Below are 13,860 nucleotides of genomic sequence, written 5' to 3'. Positions count from 1 at the left end.
TGAAGTTCACAATATCTTGCCCATGGAGACAAATGATAGATCTAGTTTTATTCTTTTTCCCTAATGGACAAGTAATCTCTAAAACTAAACCATACCTGTAAATTTCCTCAATATTCTTTTTTTTTTTGTAAACTAAACTGAGACCCTTAATGTTGCTTTAATGTAAAATTGTATATTTTGTCTGTGATATACTTTATTAATTTTAAGTAATACTTCTAAAGCCTACACAGCCGGTATTAAAAGAAAGTAGAGCTTTAAGTGATGTTAAAGATTCTAATAATGTCAGTTCATTCCAGTTCAATGAAATGCGGTAAGAAAAAGACCTTGGGTAGTTCTCTAGGGACAATTTCTCACTTGCCATTGACATTAATCTTTGTTGTATTCTCAGAATAAATAAAAAGAAATTGAAACTGGTCCAAGGTTAGAGTCATATCCTCAATAACTTTTTTAAAAATTTTATTAGAAAATTAATAATAGCCTTTTTCATTCTGGCTGAAAGAAAATTATTAAAGGATTAGCTGAGTGTGAAATTAAATAGTATTTTGCTCATGCATACTAAGAAGGTAGGCTGGGAACTTGATACATTTAAACAAGTTTCTGAAAGGTTTTGATTTGGTAGGAGGAAAAAAATTCAATGTTTCCTTTGAAAATACTGAATTTATCACTTGCTGCATGGATCAGATGGCATAGGTAAGGTCAATATTTGATTTTCAGAATCCTAATGAAATAACTTTCAAACAATTTGTGTCCATGATTAAAGATGGAATGAGATCCAAGTTTTTCCCTAATCCTTCAGTTTAAGCTAATAAATGTAGGTTAATGTGGAATGGAATCATCTGTGATATATTATGTTTATTTATCAACTGAGCTTTTTTGATGTTGCCTGTTTTTATGTAAAACATGTTCTTAAAGTTAATAAAATAATAGTTCTTGGTGTATGAACATAATACCCTAGCTGCTGGGTGTGCTCTTCAGTTCACATGGCCATCACAGAGTGAAATTTCCTTTCAGTCCAATTCAGAATTGACACTTTCAATCCACGAAGGAGTAGCCCAGCTGTGTTCTTGGGGGTGAATTCTCTGTCTATGAGGCTTTAACAATTAGTCATGCGGTCAGAGTCTAGCTTTCCCACATGTCCTCCGAAGCACAGTGTGTATTTCATGAGCATAATTCAAAAACAACTATTCCAAAAATGTCCCTTTTCATATATCACCTTCCTGCCTGGGCCAGTGACTTGGATAAACACAAAGTAATCAAATATCTTTCAGGCCTATTTTATCCTTCAACCTATGCATATAAGCTCTCCAGAGAAAAGTGTTGTTTTAGCCACTAACCTGTAATTAGCTGCCATTTTTATAGCAATTTCCCATCAGGCTTTCCACGTGCAGTATTGACCTCAGAGTAAATTACAAAACTGTACAATGGAATAAAGTTGTTTTTTTTTTTTTAATTGAGTGTTTCAATGCTCCGAGATTGAAAAGCCAGCCGGCGAGAGTGACTGGAGGTCCCCTGGTGTCACATGAAGGTGCCAAAATATCTCCAAGCTCTTATAAAATTACAGTCACCTTGCCTGCCACCCACAGGCTGCTGCTGGGGCTGCTGTTTGCCCCTTTTCCTCTTCTGTAGTGAAGTCACTGGGTCCTTTCTAGATTCTTCTGCCAGCTGCTGTGAAACAATAGCTCACATGATTGCTTCCTAAAAACCTTGCCTTGCTATATGAAGCTGGCAGACTCACCAAAACCTGCCGCCAGAAAAATGGGCTTTGACGCAAAAAAAAAAAAAAAATCTCAAAGAGGACTGTGGGATGAAAGATGATAAAAGTGTCACATATGGGAATTGGGACGGAAGACCTTCCAAGTCTCCGGGCCATTTGGACTAGGGGTTGGGAAGGTGTCATTCATTATGCACAGAGAGAGGGTTAGGAAAAGAGGCAAATAAGCTGCAAGACACAGGTACAAAAGCATCCTTGAATTTTCCTTTACCATCTCCTATGTGGAAGAAAGGCTTTGCTCTTTCTCTGAAGGTAGTCTGCTCCCCCTAACTCCAGGAGGAGCGCTAAGAAAACAATCAGCAGCCACACCCAGCCAGCTGGACCAGCCAAAGCCACGCTGGCCATCAGCACTGTGACAGATGTCTCAGCCAGCTTGCCTGCACTTCCAAATCATTCATTCAACTGTGTCTTGAGTGAGTGCCAACACCACGGAAGACACTTCATTTAGACTTAGAGAATAAAAGGAAAACTCCACTGCCCATTCTTATTTTTACTATGGATCAGAAGGCTTTAAAGGCAAAGAAAAGATATCATGAGCTGCAAGTGTGGCATTTATTGAGACTCCAAATGACATATACACCTTAGCAAGACCTGTGTGTTTATGGTGACTTAATTTTCTAACTTGGGATGCGTGTTTACCATCTGCCTGTTCCATGGTACACACACCCCATGCTACTTTTGGCTTGGCTCCTGGGCTCTGAGGTAGAAGGCCTCCCAGAGTCCTCTCTGCCATCATAATTAGCATGATATTTTAACCTCTTATCATACAAAAATACTGTACCATGTCCATCTTCTGAAGACCTTATGTGAGTGATGCATGGTGCAGGCTGAGATAAACTAGATGCCGTTTCTGTTCTTTAGACTCTCATCCTTTTGAGAAATCTACGCTGGATGTCCATGGGGTGGGACAACTGATTTATCACTCACAGATGGTAGAACACCAGTTTGTCAAGGCACAGCATCCCTCCTAGCCCGAGATTGGCTCTCAGCATGTGGAGACAGTGCAGGCTGCTTGCAAGCCAGCCATCAGTTGTGACCCACTCTGTTACAACAATTCAAATGTCACCTTAGGAAACACCTAGATGATGGAAAAGGAAGGACAGAAGGAAAGAAAGAAGGGAGGAAGAAAGGAAGGAAGGGAGGGAGGAAGGGAGGAAGTGAAAGGGAAAAAAGAAACAAAAGCCATTGGGAAGAAAGTTATCACAATCTTAAGACATAGTTTTATCATTTAGAGATTCTAAAAGGAAGGGAAATATTAATATATCAACATGTGTTCCTCAAAACCAGCTCTGGAGCCGGACATGATGGTGCATGCCTATAATCTTAGTACTTGGGAAGCTGAGACAGGAGAATGACAAGTTTGAGGACAGCCTCAGCAGCATAATGAGACTCTCAGAAACCTAACACGATCTTGTTTCCAAACAACAACAATAAAAAATATGGCTGGAGGTGTAGCTCAGCAGTAGAATACCCCTATGTCCCCTGGGTTCAACCATCAGTATCACACACACACAAATACACCACACACACCCACACCACACACACACACACACACACACACACACACACACACACACACACACACCATTCCAGGAGATGCTCTGTGGAATCCTAGAACATACCTTGACATGGACTTAACATGGCTTTTGGCCTCTTCCACATTCTTGGTCCAGGAGCATAATCCCCCCACCCCCAGTGACAGGATGAGTGAGATAAGAAGATGTCATCCATGGCTCCACTCATGCATCCCTATGAGAAGCAGGGGTGAAGACATTTCTTAAAAAGCTTCTAAATCTAGCACTTCCTTATCCATTCTTCCTGGACCTTTACGATCCTCTCAGAGGATCATCTCTATTTACTGTACATGTGAGCTCACACAGGCACAGGTACACACACAGCATGGACTGAATGGAATTTTAGCCTGGGGCACCCCTTTCCCACCTTCTGTTATCCAAGGTAAGTCATCTGCTCCCACCTCCAGTAAGTTCCTGTCATGTGCCTGTCTCTCTGCTGGGCCCTGGTGCCACCAGATAAAACCCTGACCACTGCTTCTCGCATGCTCACAGGCCGGGGAGGGACACAGAGCATGGCCATGCAGCGTGATCCGGGGTGACAGGAAAAGCACAGGATGAGACACCTGGGGATCCTTTTGGGATTCTCCTAATGGAGATGGAGCATTCCAAGGAAGCTTCCTGAAGGAGGAACTGCATCAGTCCATTTTTAGTTGCAAATGAAACACCACAAGGCAAGCTATAGAGAAGGAAGAAGGTTCAGCTCAGCTCCTAGGACCAGAGGTTCAAGATCAAGAAGCTCCACCTGGGGATGGCCTTCTCGCTGACAGAGGCCAAGGTCAGACAGGATATCACATGGCAAGAATGGGGAGCCCACTGTGTACCCTCTGTCCTCTCTTCTCATAGAGCCACCAGCATTCAATTGTAGGGTTCCACCCTGATGACCATCTTGAATCCTCATCACCTGCCAAAGGCCTTGCTTCTGAACATTCTAGTTTGATTATTCCCACCCTCTTAGTACCTTGCTATGGGGACTAGATTTCAGCAGGGAAAGGCTTAGGGGAAAGAAAGCTCCTGAGTAAGGGCCTGAAGGAGAAGAAAGAATCAGCAAGAAAAATAGAAGGAAGGCATCCCAAAATGGGAAATGCACACATGCACACTCAGAGCGGAGGGAGGAGCCCAGCATCACTAAGATGGAGGCTTCTCATGCCAGCCCCAAGGAGAACAGGAGGTCCAGCTCCAGGAGCAGGAGGTTCAGCTCCAGGGAGCAGAACCTCACAAACCCTCAAGCCATCATGCCAGGAGATGGGTGCAGACTGGCTCATCTCCCAGCTGCATGAACGTGCTCAGAATTTGTTAGGTAATATCAAAATGAAGTCGCTCCAGATGCCTGGTTCCCAGGCCAGGTAAGGAGGAAGGGGAGCAGGGTGGATGGATACCCAGGAAGCATCAGACATACCAGGCTTTTGCCGAGGTACCCAGTTGCTCTCCCTGAGCAACAAGGCAGCCTCCCTGTGCAAACAAAGGAGCTGGCCATGTGTTAATCCTTTCCTAGAGAAGGGTTATCTCCTGCTCACAAAGCTTCTCAGCTCATCACTCACAGGAAAAAAAAAATCAGCCTTCTCTCCTAGGTTGTCTCTCTTTTCTCTGGGAGAAAAAAAAAAAAGGTAGAAATCCACTGACCCTGAAAATAGCTCTCTCCTGCCTTTTTTCCCCTGGACAAATCCACATTGTCACCTTCCCCTTACAGCAGGGTGATAATTAATGTTCCACCCGAGAGAGGTTTCGTTATTCCATCAGAATTACCTATTAATTTGCTGGGTCCTTCTGATTAAGCAGTGAACTTGTCAGCATAGGCTCATTGTTCAGAATGTGAAATATCCCTTTGTTTTCAACAGGTAAATCAAGGCCCAAACCAACCCAGACATTTTCAATTTTCTTTCCTGACATGGTCCCCTCCGTTCTCGCTATTGCAGATATTCCGTTTTTTTTAATACCATTTTCTAAGTTCGCTACTATCTTGCTGAGCAAACCATTTTTGCTTTATAAAAAGCCTCTATTGTTTCTACCTACTTTATAAAGGAAGGTAACAGTTCACACTGGTTTTTTAAATTGAAAATCTGAAAATTCCCCGCTTGGGATGGGAGGGAGGCCGTATTCTAACACAGGCACCTGCTGATTTGCCCAAAGTATTTATTTTGCCTCGTGGTTTTGTGGGTAATCGTAAAATGCTCACAACTTGGTCAGCTTTTCTGCAAGATGGCACTGACGGGATTGTGTGGCTCCATCCTGCTCCTCTCAGAGCCTTCTGACAGCAGAGACTTCGTCCCTCAACACATTTGCACCAAAAAAGTATGATAGCCGAGAATGGTGGCGCACGCTTGTAATCCCCGCGCTTGGGAGGCAGAGACAGGAGGATCGCGCAGGTTCAAAGCCAGCCACGCGCTGGCTTAGGAGACCCTGTTTCCAAATAAAAATGTAAAAATAGGCCTGGGAGTGGAGCCCGGAGGTAGAAGGGCTTCCAGGAACCCCAGTACCACCAAAAAAAAAAAAAAAGAAAAAAAAGAAAAAGAAATGCTCCACTCATGGTATTTAGAAAAAAATTAAAAGTGGATCTTTCATCTTCAAATACAAACTGAAGTGTTTAGAGACACATTTCGATGAAGTCTTTAGGAAACTCATAGGTGTTAGGTTTTAGAATTTTTCTAGCTTTGATTAAAATAGGATTTCCTCCCAAATGTGTGTTGACTGTCAATTGGAAAACTGCCCTGGATATTTGTGTGTGTGTATGTGTATAGGTCTGTATAATTGGTATGTAGATACGTATTTACGTATAGATGTACAGGTGTGTACGTGCATATTTGTGTGTGTGCATGTATAGGTGTATAGATTACTGTGTGTAGGTGTGTATATATAGGTATGTAGATGTGTATTTGAGTGTAGGTGTGTAGGTGTGCACATGTGTACTGGGGGATCATGATGACTCAATGTCAGGGCACCAGAACCGTAGGATGCCACCTGCCTGCCTGCCGCCATGGGCAGCCTCCCCCTGCTAAGTGCTCGTACCTCCCTGCTCCATAAAAAGTCAGTTCCTCTCCACAGTGTCAGTCTTAATAGTAACTGGGGACCGAGTTGCAGCCAGAGCTGGCCCCCCAGAGCTTCTTTGACTCCACTCCATTGTCCTCCGCGCCATCATTCACACAGCGAGAGAGGGAGCGCAAAGGCAGCTGCAGTAACTTTAGATTTGAGTAGTCAGCTGCGGAAGCCTTGCTGTAAATCAGGAAGGCGCAATCTGGGAAAAGGAGGAGCCCCCTTCTTCCCCTCAAGCTGTGGTCTTGGCAGTAGGGGGAGGGCCTCTTGTCTCCCAGCCCCGCCTAAATGCTGAAGCTCTTTACAGACATGTGATGTGAAAGTCAGCCTGCTGCCTATTGGCATCTTAAAAATGTTTATGTGTGAAATCACCAGACCATTATTTCCTTCCACACAACCCTCAGCCTCAGCAATCAGCAGTTGCCCTCGGTATTGACTTCCTTTCTTCCTGTTGCTGTGGATGACAGAGCTCCTGCTGGGAAGGCTCCCCTCTCCCTGGGGAGCTGAGGGAACCTGCTTTGCCCTGTTGAGCTCCCAGGAAGGAAAGGGCCCTGTGTGTAACATAAGCAGACACTCATTTTATGAGCCGGTAAAAACTCCTGAGGGCAAAAGTTTGAAATGTCCCTTCTTAGAAGACATATATTTTTCTTCATTTTCAGCCAAGTAAAAACTAAGGCCTCCAACAGAGAGAATTCTGAAGTTCATGAATCACAACTGGCTGAATCCGGTGCAGCCCTCCTGCCAGCTAGCCACCCGAGCAGAGATCTGTTCACAGGCATCAAACGGCTGGCCGCGAACATTCTCTGAGGACGCCAAGGTAGGACCGTAGGTCACCAACAAGGATGCAAGTAACAAAACATCATCGAAACTCAGACACCACCTGGGGACAAGCTCACAGCCTTGCAGAGTCTCGAGTGTCTACACGTGTGATGTGTCTTCTTGGAACATCAAGTCTCAAATGGCAGGAAATGTGGCTGGTGAGGTCATGGTGGGGACTTGGCCATATTCAATAATGAAGGAGCTTTAAATTTTGGTAGGCAGGATGCAACATTTTCAGAGTTGAGATTTGTTTTTTAATTTGATGTGTGTGGTACTAGTGATTATACCTAGGAGCATTCTACCTCTGAGCTACACTCCCAGCCCTATTTTTTATTTTTATTTTTAAACAGGGTCTCACTAAGTTGTGGAGGGCCTCACTAAGTAGCTGAGGCTGGCCATGAATTCATGATCCTCCTGTCTCAGCCTCCCAAGTACTAGAATTACATACAAAAGTGCACCATGCCCAGCCAGAGTTGAGTTTTATTATTTTAATTTTATTTATTTATTTATTTATTTATTTATTGTATGTCTGAGGATGGAACCCAGGATAATTCAACCTTCGAGCTACACCCCCTGCCCTAGTTATTATTCTTTATTTTGAAACATTGTCTAAATTACGGAGGGCCTCACTAAGTAGCTGAGGCTGTCCGTGAACCGTAATCCTCCTGTCTCAGCCTCCCGAGTGCTGGGATTACAAGTGTGCACCACCATGCCCAGCTTCAGAGTTGAGTTTTAAAAGGATAAATCTGCCAATAGAGGGAGGATTGTTTGAAAAGGGACAAGTGTGGCAAGTAGAATGCCATCTTAAGACGACCTAGTCCTGAAGTGAGCAGTGGTAGCAGGGCTGAGGGAGGAGATGCCCTAGAGAAATAGAGAGGAGGCTGAAGCAATCTGCAGCATTTAGTTACTGTCCTTGGGTGATTTGGTGAGGATGCCATGACCAAGGGAGGAGGGCAGGGGAAGGGAGGAGCATGTGTGTGTGTGGTGAGAGTGACTGACCTTGAAGTTGGCTGAATTTGGGTGTGTATGGAGCACCTGGGGGAGACAGTCATTAGAACAAGTCTAGTGTGAGCCATGGTGGAGCACACCGTGGTGCACGTATTCAAGGTCCTTAGCAACTGAGCAAGACAGTTTCAAAATAAAATAATTTTTAAAAGGCTGAGAGTAGCTCAGAGGTAGAATGCCCCTTGGTCTAATCCCCAGCACAAAAGAAGGAGCAGGAGGAGAAGGAGGGAGGAAGGAGGAGGGAAGAGGGAGGGGAGAAGGAAGGAAGGAAGGAGAAGGAGGAGGGAGGAAGAGAGGAAGAAGGAAAGGGAGGAGGGACAGAGGAGGGAGGGAAGAGGGAGGGGAGGAGGAAGGAAGGAGAAGGGAGAAGGGAAGAGGAGAAAGAAGGAAGAGAGAGGAGGAGGAGGAAGAGCAGGAGGAAGAGGGGGAGAAAGGAATAGGTCTGGGCTGAACACAGTGACTTGGGAATGCAACGTAACAGCAGTTGTGGAAACCTTTGAGCATGCGTGCCCTTACCTAAGGAGACTCAGGACTGTGAGTAGAGAGAGGGGCTGAGGAGGGAGCCCTGGGTGACCCTGGCAGGGAAGAAAAGTCATCCCGCACACCACAGGATGGACCGCACAGCAGATCAGGGGGCTGAGGAGAGGCAATTTCAGAGCACATCACCCGTAGTGCTGAAGGCAGCTGAGTAATTTTCTGATAAAAAGTGAAGGGTTGTAGAAGTAAACAGATACCAGCAAATGGAAAAGGCAAAATCTTTTTTTTTTTTTCTGAGTTTGCTATAGCAGGGAATCTTCCTCTGTCACTTCTGTTTTGGCAGAGACTCAAATGTGGGCAGAGGACTGGGGAAAGCTTAACCGGGGAGAAAGGCAGGCTCACCTGGGCAAGGGAAAGAGGGAGGTGGTCGAAACGGAAGCAGAGCGCCCTGTGGATATGGTCAGGTGTCTGTTTGGCTTTCTCTGCCTGGAGTAAGTTGGAAACAGAGACAAGCATTAAAGATGCTGCAATTTGTTATCAAAGTCACTTATCAGGTCCTGAGCATTTGGGGCTGAAGCCGATGACAGGTCTGGCGTAGAGCAGGCTGGCTTCCTGGACTGTCTGTGATAGATAAGGGGTCGGTTTCCTGGGCAGGATGCTGCAGGTTATGGATCAGAGTTCCATTTTTATATGTGGCCTGGCCATTGTCCACTTAGATATTTGGTCTCTCAGTGTATACTGGATTTAGCTTCTGGGGGGCCTTAGTGAAAGTGATTTCAGAGGAGTCTGTATAGGAGCAGAAAGTGTGAGAATCCCTTTTCTGCTCATCAGAAAGGGTCACGGGCAACACCTCTATAATAAAGGACAGGTTAGCATGAGAAAAGAAAGACACTTTTATTTGATCAGAGTTTTACAGAGCATGGGAGTCGTCAGATTGAAGATTCAAAGACCCAGAGTGAACTATCTCTTTTTATGTTTAGCTTCAATGAAGCCTGGACAGCTGTGTAGATATGTGACTGGACCAAAGATATGGTCTAGTAGTGACAGACTGAGGGGGACGTGCAGCAAGGCTCATCCCATTGATCGAGAAAGCTTGAGCAATCTGTGAGCATTTCTTCCTGCTAGATAAGGGGCAGGACCCTTTCTGGACTGAGGATCTTACCACCCACAATCAAATAAGGTAGGTCAGCGAATTTCTTTTATGGCCCTTTCTTGAACAGAAAAGTTGGGGGGGGGGGCTTGAGTAATATTTCTAGGTTTTATGACTGGCGTTGGGGAAAAACAAAGAGGTTCTGGTTCTATGATCTGTGGGGCAGAGGAATTCTCTTATTGCCTTGGGTTAGAATGAGGCCACAGAGAATCTCTTCTGAGGCTGCTTTCAAAGCCTTTGCTTTGGGGTATCAGCCCAGGAGCTCCCCCAAATACCAAGAGAGCAGAGAAAGAGTAGAAAAATGAATGGGAGTTTTAAATATGCAGGCACAGCAAGTGTCATCTCCCTTTCAAAGACATTTTGTTAAGAAAAGTAAAAGATGGTAAGTTTCTGCCAGGCATGGTGGCACCTGCCTGACATCCCTGACTTGGGAGACAGGAGGATCCCAGTACTTGAGATAGGAGGGTTACAGGAGACAGGAGGGTTACAGGTTGGAGGCCAGCCTGAGGAACTTAGGGAGACCCTGTTTCAAAATAAAAACATAAAAAGGTAAAAAGGGCTGGCGGTGTAGGAAGGAAGGGAGGAAGGAAGGAAACCTTGGTAAGGGCAGAGAAGGAAGTCCCTCAGTGAATGTGGGAGTGCCCTCCCCTCTCACAGCCATCACTGAAGTGGCAGTGGTCAAAATGAGGTTCAGACCTGAGTGACTTGCACCTTTCAGGCTCCTTCCCACATCTACAGGAAGATTATGTCTTCTCCTGTTTCCAAAGAGCTAAGACAGGACAATGCTCAGTCCAGAAGGATGATGATGTTCAGGTTGTTTGAGTACATCACGAAGGTCAGGAAGTGGCAGGCAGTCAAGCCTTACAGGAAGAAATATGTCGCCTGCACTGAACAGGTGCCGGGGAAAGGCTCGTGGCACAGCTGTTCACGTGGCATTTGCCTCTGCAGAGATTCTTTATCACTAGGCTAAACCTGAACAAAGACTGCCAAAAAAAAAGAAAGAAAGAAAGAAAAAGAAAGAAAGAAAGAAAGAAAGAAAGAAAGAAAGAAAGAAAGAAGAAAAGAGAAGAAAAGAAAAAAGAAAGATCTTTGGACAGAACACCAAATCTCACTAAGTAGGAAAGGGAGAAAAGCAAATATAAGGCAGCAGCAAGTGAGAAAAAGCAGGAATAAAGTCACCTTGTGTTAAACTTGCTACCAGCTGGGTGTGGTGGAGCGCACCTGTAATCACAGTCCATGGGAGGCTGAGACAGGAGGATCAAGATCCCAGGTTTGAGGACAGTCTCAGCAATGTAGGGAGACTCTCAGTAACCTAGAGAGACTCTGTCTCAAAAGAAAAAATAAAAAGTGCTGGGAGATATAGCCCAGAAAACAAATGTTCTTGCATTCAATTCCCAGGATGACAATTTTAAAAAACTGCTATAATGAAAGGGAAGCTAAAAATATAAGGCTGCCGATCAGAAATCTCAAATTCATTAAAACTGACCCCATTGTCTCTTGCCGCAAACCTCCTCGGTCTCTTTTATTCCCCCGATCGATAGATGGTATGCTCCTCTCTCGCCTCCATCCAGACAGCAGCCCTGGTAGGTCATTAAGTTTTATATCCATCATCCTTTCTGAACATCATCAGGACCACTCTCTGCTCTCTAACTGTGGGTTTAACTTTTGTCAGCTTTAGTCTCGTCATTTCTCACCTGCCCTCATACGACAGGTCTTGAACTGGTCCACTTAACCTCTGCCCATCTTGTCTCAAACCTGCTGGCTAGGTTACCTTTTTTTAAATCTAATAATGTTATTTTTCTGCTCCTATTCTTTCAGCAGAGTCTACAGGGTCTATTGCAAGCTTCTTGGTGTGGAATTTGTTCATCCATCCAACAAATAATTATTAAGAACCTACTTACAATGTTGGGTACTGAGTATACAACAGAGAATCAAATAACCCCCCTGCTTCCTGAAGTTACCGTCTAGAGGCAGAAAAGCAATCATGAAGTAACTGCCCAGATAAAATGGCAGCCATGATTGAGCTGATAAATAAGAGGCAGGATACCACGAGCGGACCAATAGGGAAATTCAGTGGATGTAGGGAGGTCAGGGAAGGCTTCTAGGAGGAGGTGAGCCTTGAGTTGCAACTGGAAGGATGAGTAGGAGATAGTGAGGCAAAGGGAGAGGAGCATTCGGAGGAGCAACAGAATGCGTGTGAAGCTTTGGTGGTGGAAGAAGCAGGACCAGCTCAAGGGCTGACATCTGGCCATCAGTGCTGATGAGAAGAGGCAGCCTGTCTCCTTCCTGGAGAGAAGCACCCGGGAGGAGGTATAATGCAGCTCTACTTTAAAAGGCTCGTTTTCTAGTGTTTGGGAGGCTGAGTTAGGAGGATCACAGGTTCAAGGCAAGCCCTTGATAACTTAGACCCTATTTCAAAATAAAAAGTAAAATGAGGTGAGAGGTATAGCTCAGAGATAGAACACCTTGGGCTCAATCTCCAGTACAATATTCATTAAATAAATAAATAAATACTCTTATTTATTTAGATCTCAAGGAATATTCATGCAATTTCTTGAGCTGGGGTATAGCTAAATGCTAAAGTACCTGTTTCGCATGCTTGGAGCCCTATGCCCTAGGTTCCATCTCCAGAAAAAAAAGAAGGAGGAGGAGGAAGAGGAGGAGACAAGAAAAAGAGGGGAAAATTTTTCTATATAACAGTATGTGTGTGTGTGTGTGTGTGTGTGTGTGTGTGTGTGTGTGTTTGCTGGGGATTGAACCCAGAGGCATTCTATCTCTGAGCCCTTTTTACTTTTATTGTTTTGAAACATGGTCTCTAGGTTGCTGAGAGTTTCTCACTTAATGAGGCTGCCCTTGAAGCTGTGATTCTCCTGTCACAGCCTCCCAAGTACTGGGATTATAGTACTTACCCATAAAATAATCTTTATGTTAAATCTGATCCTTAGAAGTGGAAACAACCCAAATGCCCATCAATCAGTGCATGGATAAAAGAAAAATGTGGTATATCCATACAATCAAACAGTATTCCACCCTATAAAGATATAAAGTGCCGAAGAGACCCTGTTTCCAGAAGATGGCGACCGAGAAAAGCGGGGCTTAAGAGTCCCGCTAACAACCAATATCCATTACCACAAAAAGAGCGCCTTTCATAGCCAGAAAGCACCATCACCAGAAAAACAAAAAAAAACCACCAGGCTCCAGAGAGAAAGCGGACTGAGAACAGAGCTCAGGGCCACAGAGGAGACACACGCGCCCGAGGACGCGGCAGCAGCGCCATACTGCCGGCGGCAGCGGCGAACTCAACGGACGGCTACAGCAAGCCAGGTGAGCCGCTGCGGAACAGCCAGGCGGGATCTTTCGGCGCAGACAGCATTTAAAGCTCCCAGTGGCTGAGCTCAGCACACGCTGCAGGGATTCAGAGTGGAAATCAAAACCAGAGAAGAAAAAATACGCCAGCCTCATGGCTGAGGGCGTGGCAGAGGCGCCATATTGCCACCGGCGGCGGCAGCAGGAGTGAATTCACCGAGTCCAGTACAGCTACATCTGCGTACTCAAGAACAGTGAGTCAAATTGCGGGCCACAGAGGAGAAATCGCAGTATTGGGCCTCCTGGGACTTGACCCAGTGAGGGAGTGGTGGTGGCAGAGATATCACACCATAGGAGAACGTGCAACCTGGCACCCCCCATAGTTTAAAGCAGCCTCTATCGACTCCCTGGGTCGGAGACTCTGTGATACAACCCAGTAAAGGAGTAGTGAGGTCTGAGATAATACAGACTCGAGATCCAGAGCACCTTAAGTGAAGCCATAGTGACCCAAGGGAAGAACCCAGAGAAGGCACAAACCTCCGAAATCATGGGAAAGAGGAATAACACTGGAGTAATGAATGTGCACAACCCCACAACATCAGAACCTGATAAAACAGAAAATCAGAGATTTCTAGAAGATCAAATCAGGAAAATAACTGTAGAAATAATAGAGGTGCTTCGAAAAGAACTCAGAGAGAGCCAAAAAGAGATAAAGGATGCAATTAATGAAG

This window comes from Muscardinus avellanarius, assembly GCF_963383645.1.
Source record: "Muscardinus avellanarius genome assembly, chromosome: 2".
Classification (NCBI taxonomy): Eukaryota; Metazoa; Chordata; class Mammalia; order Rodentia; family Gliridae; genus Muscardinus; species Muscardinus avellanarius.
Note: the sequence above shows the minus strand (reverse complement) of the source record.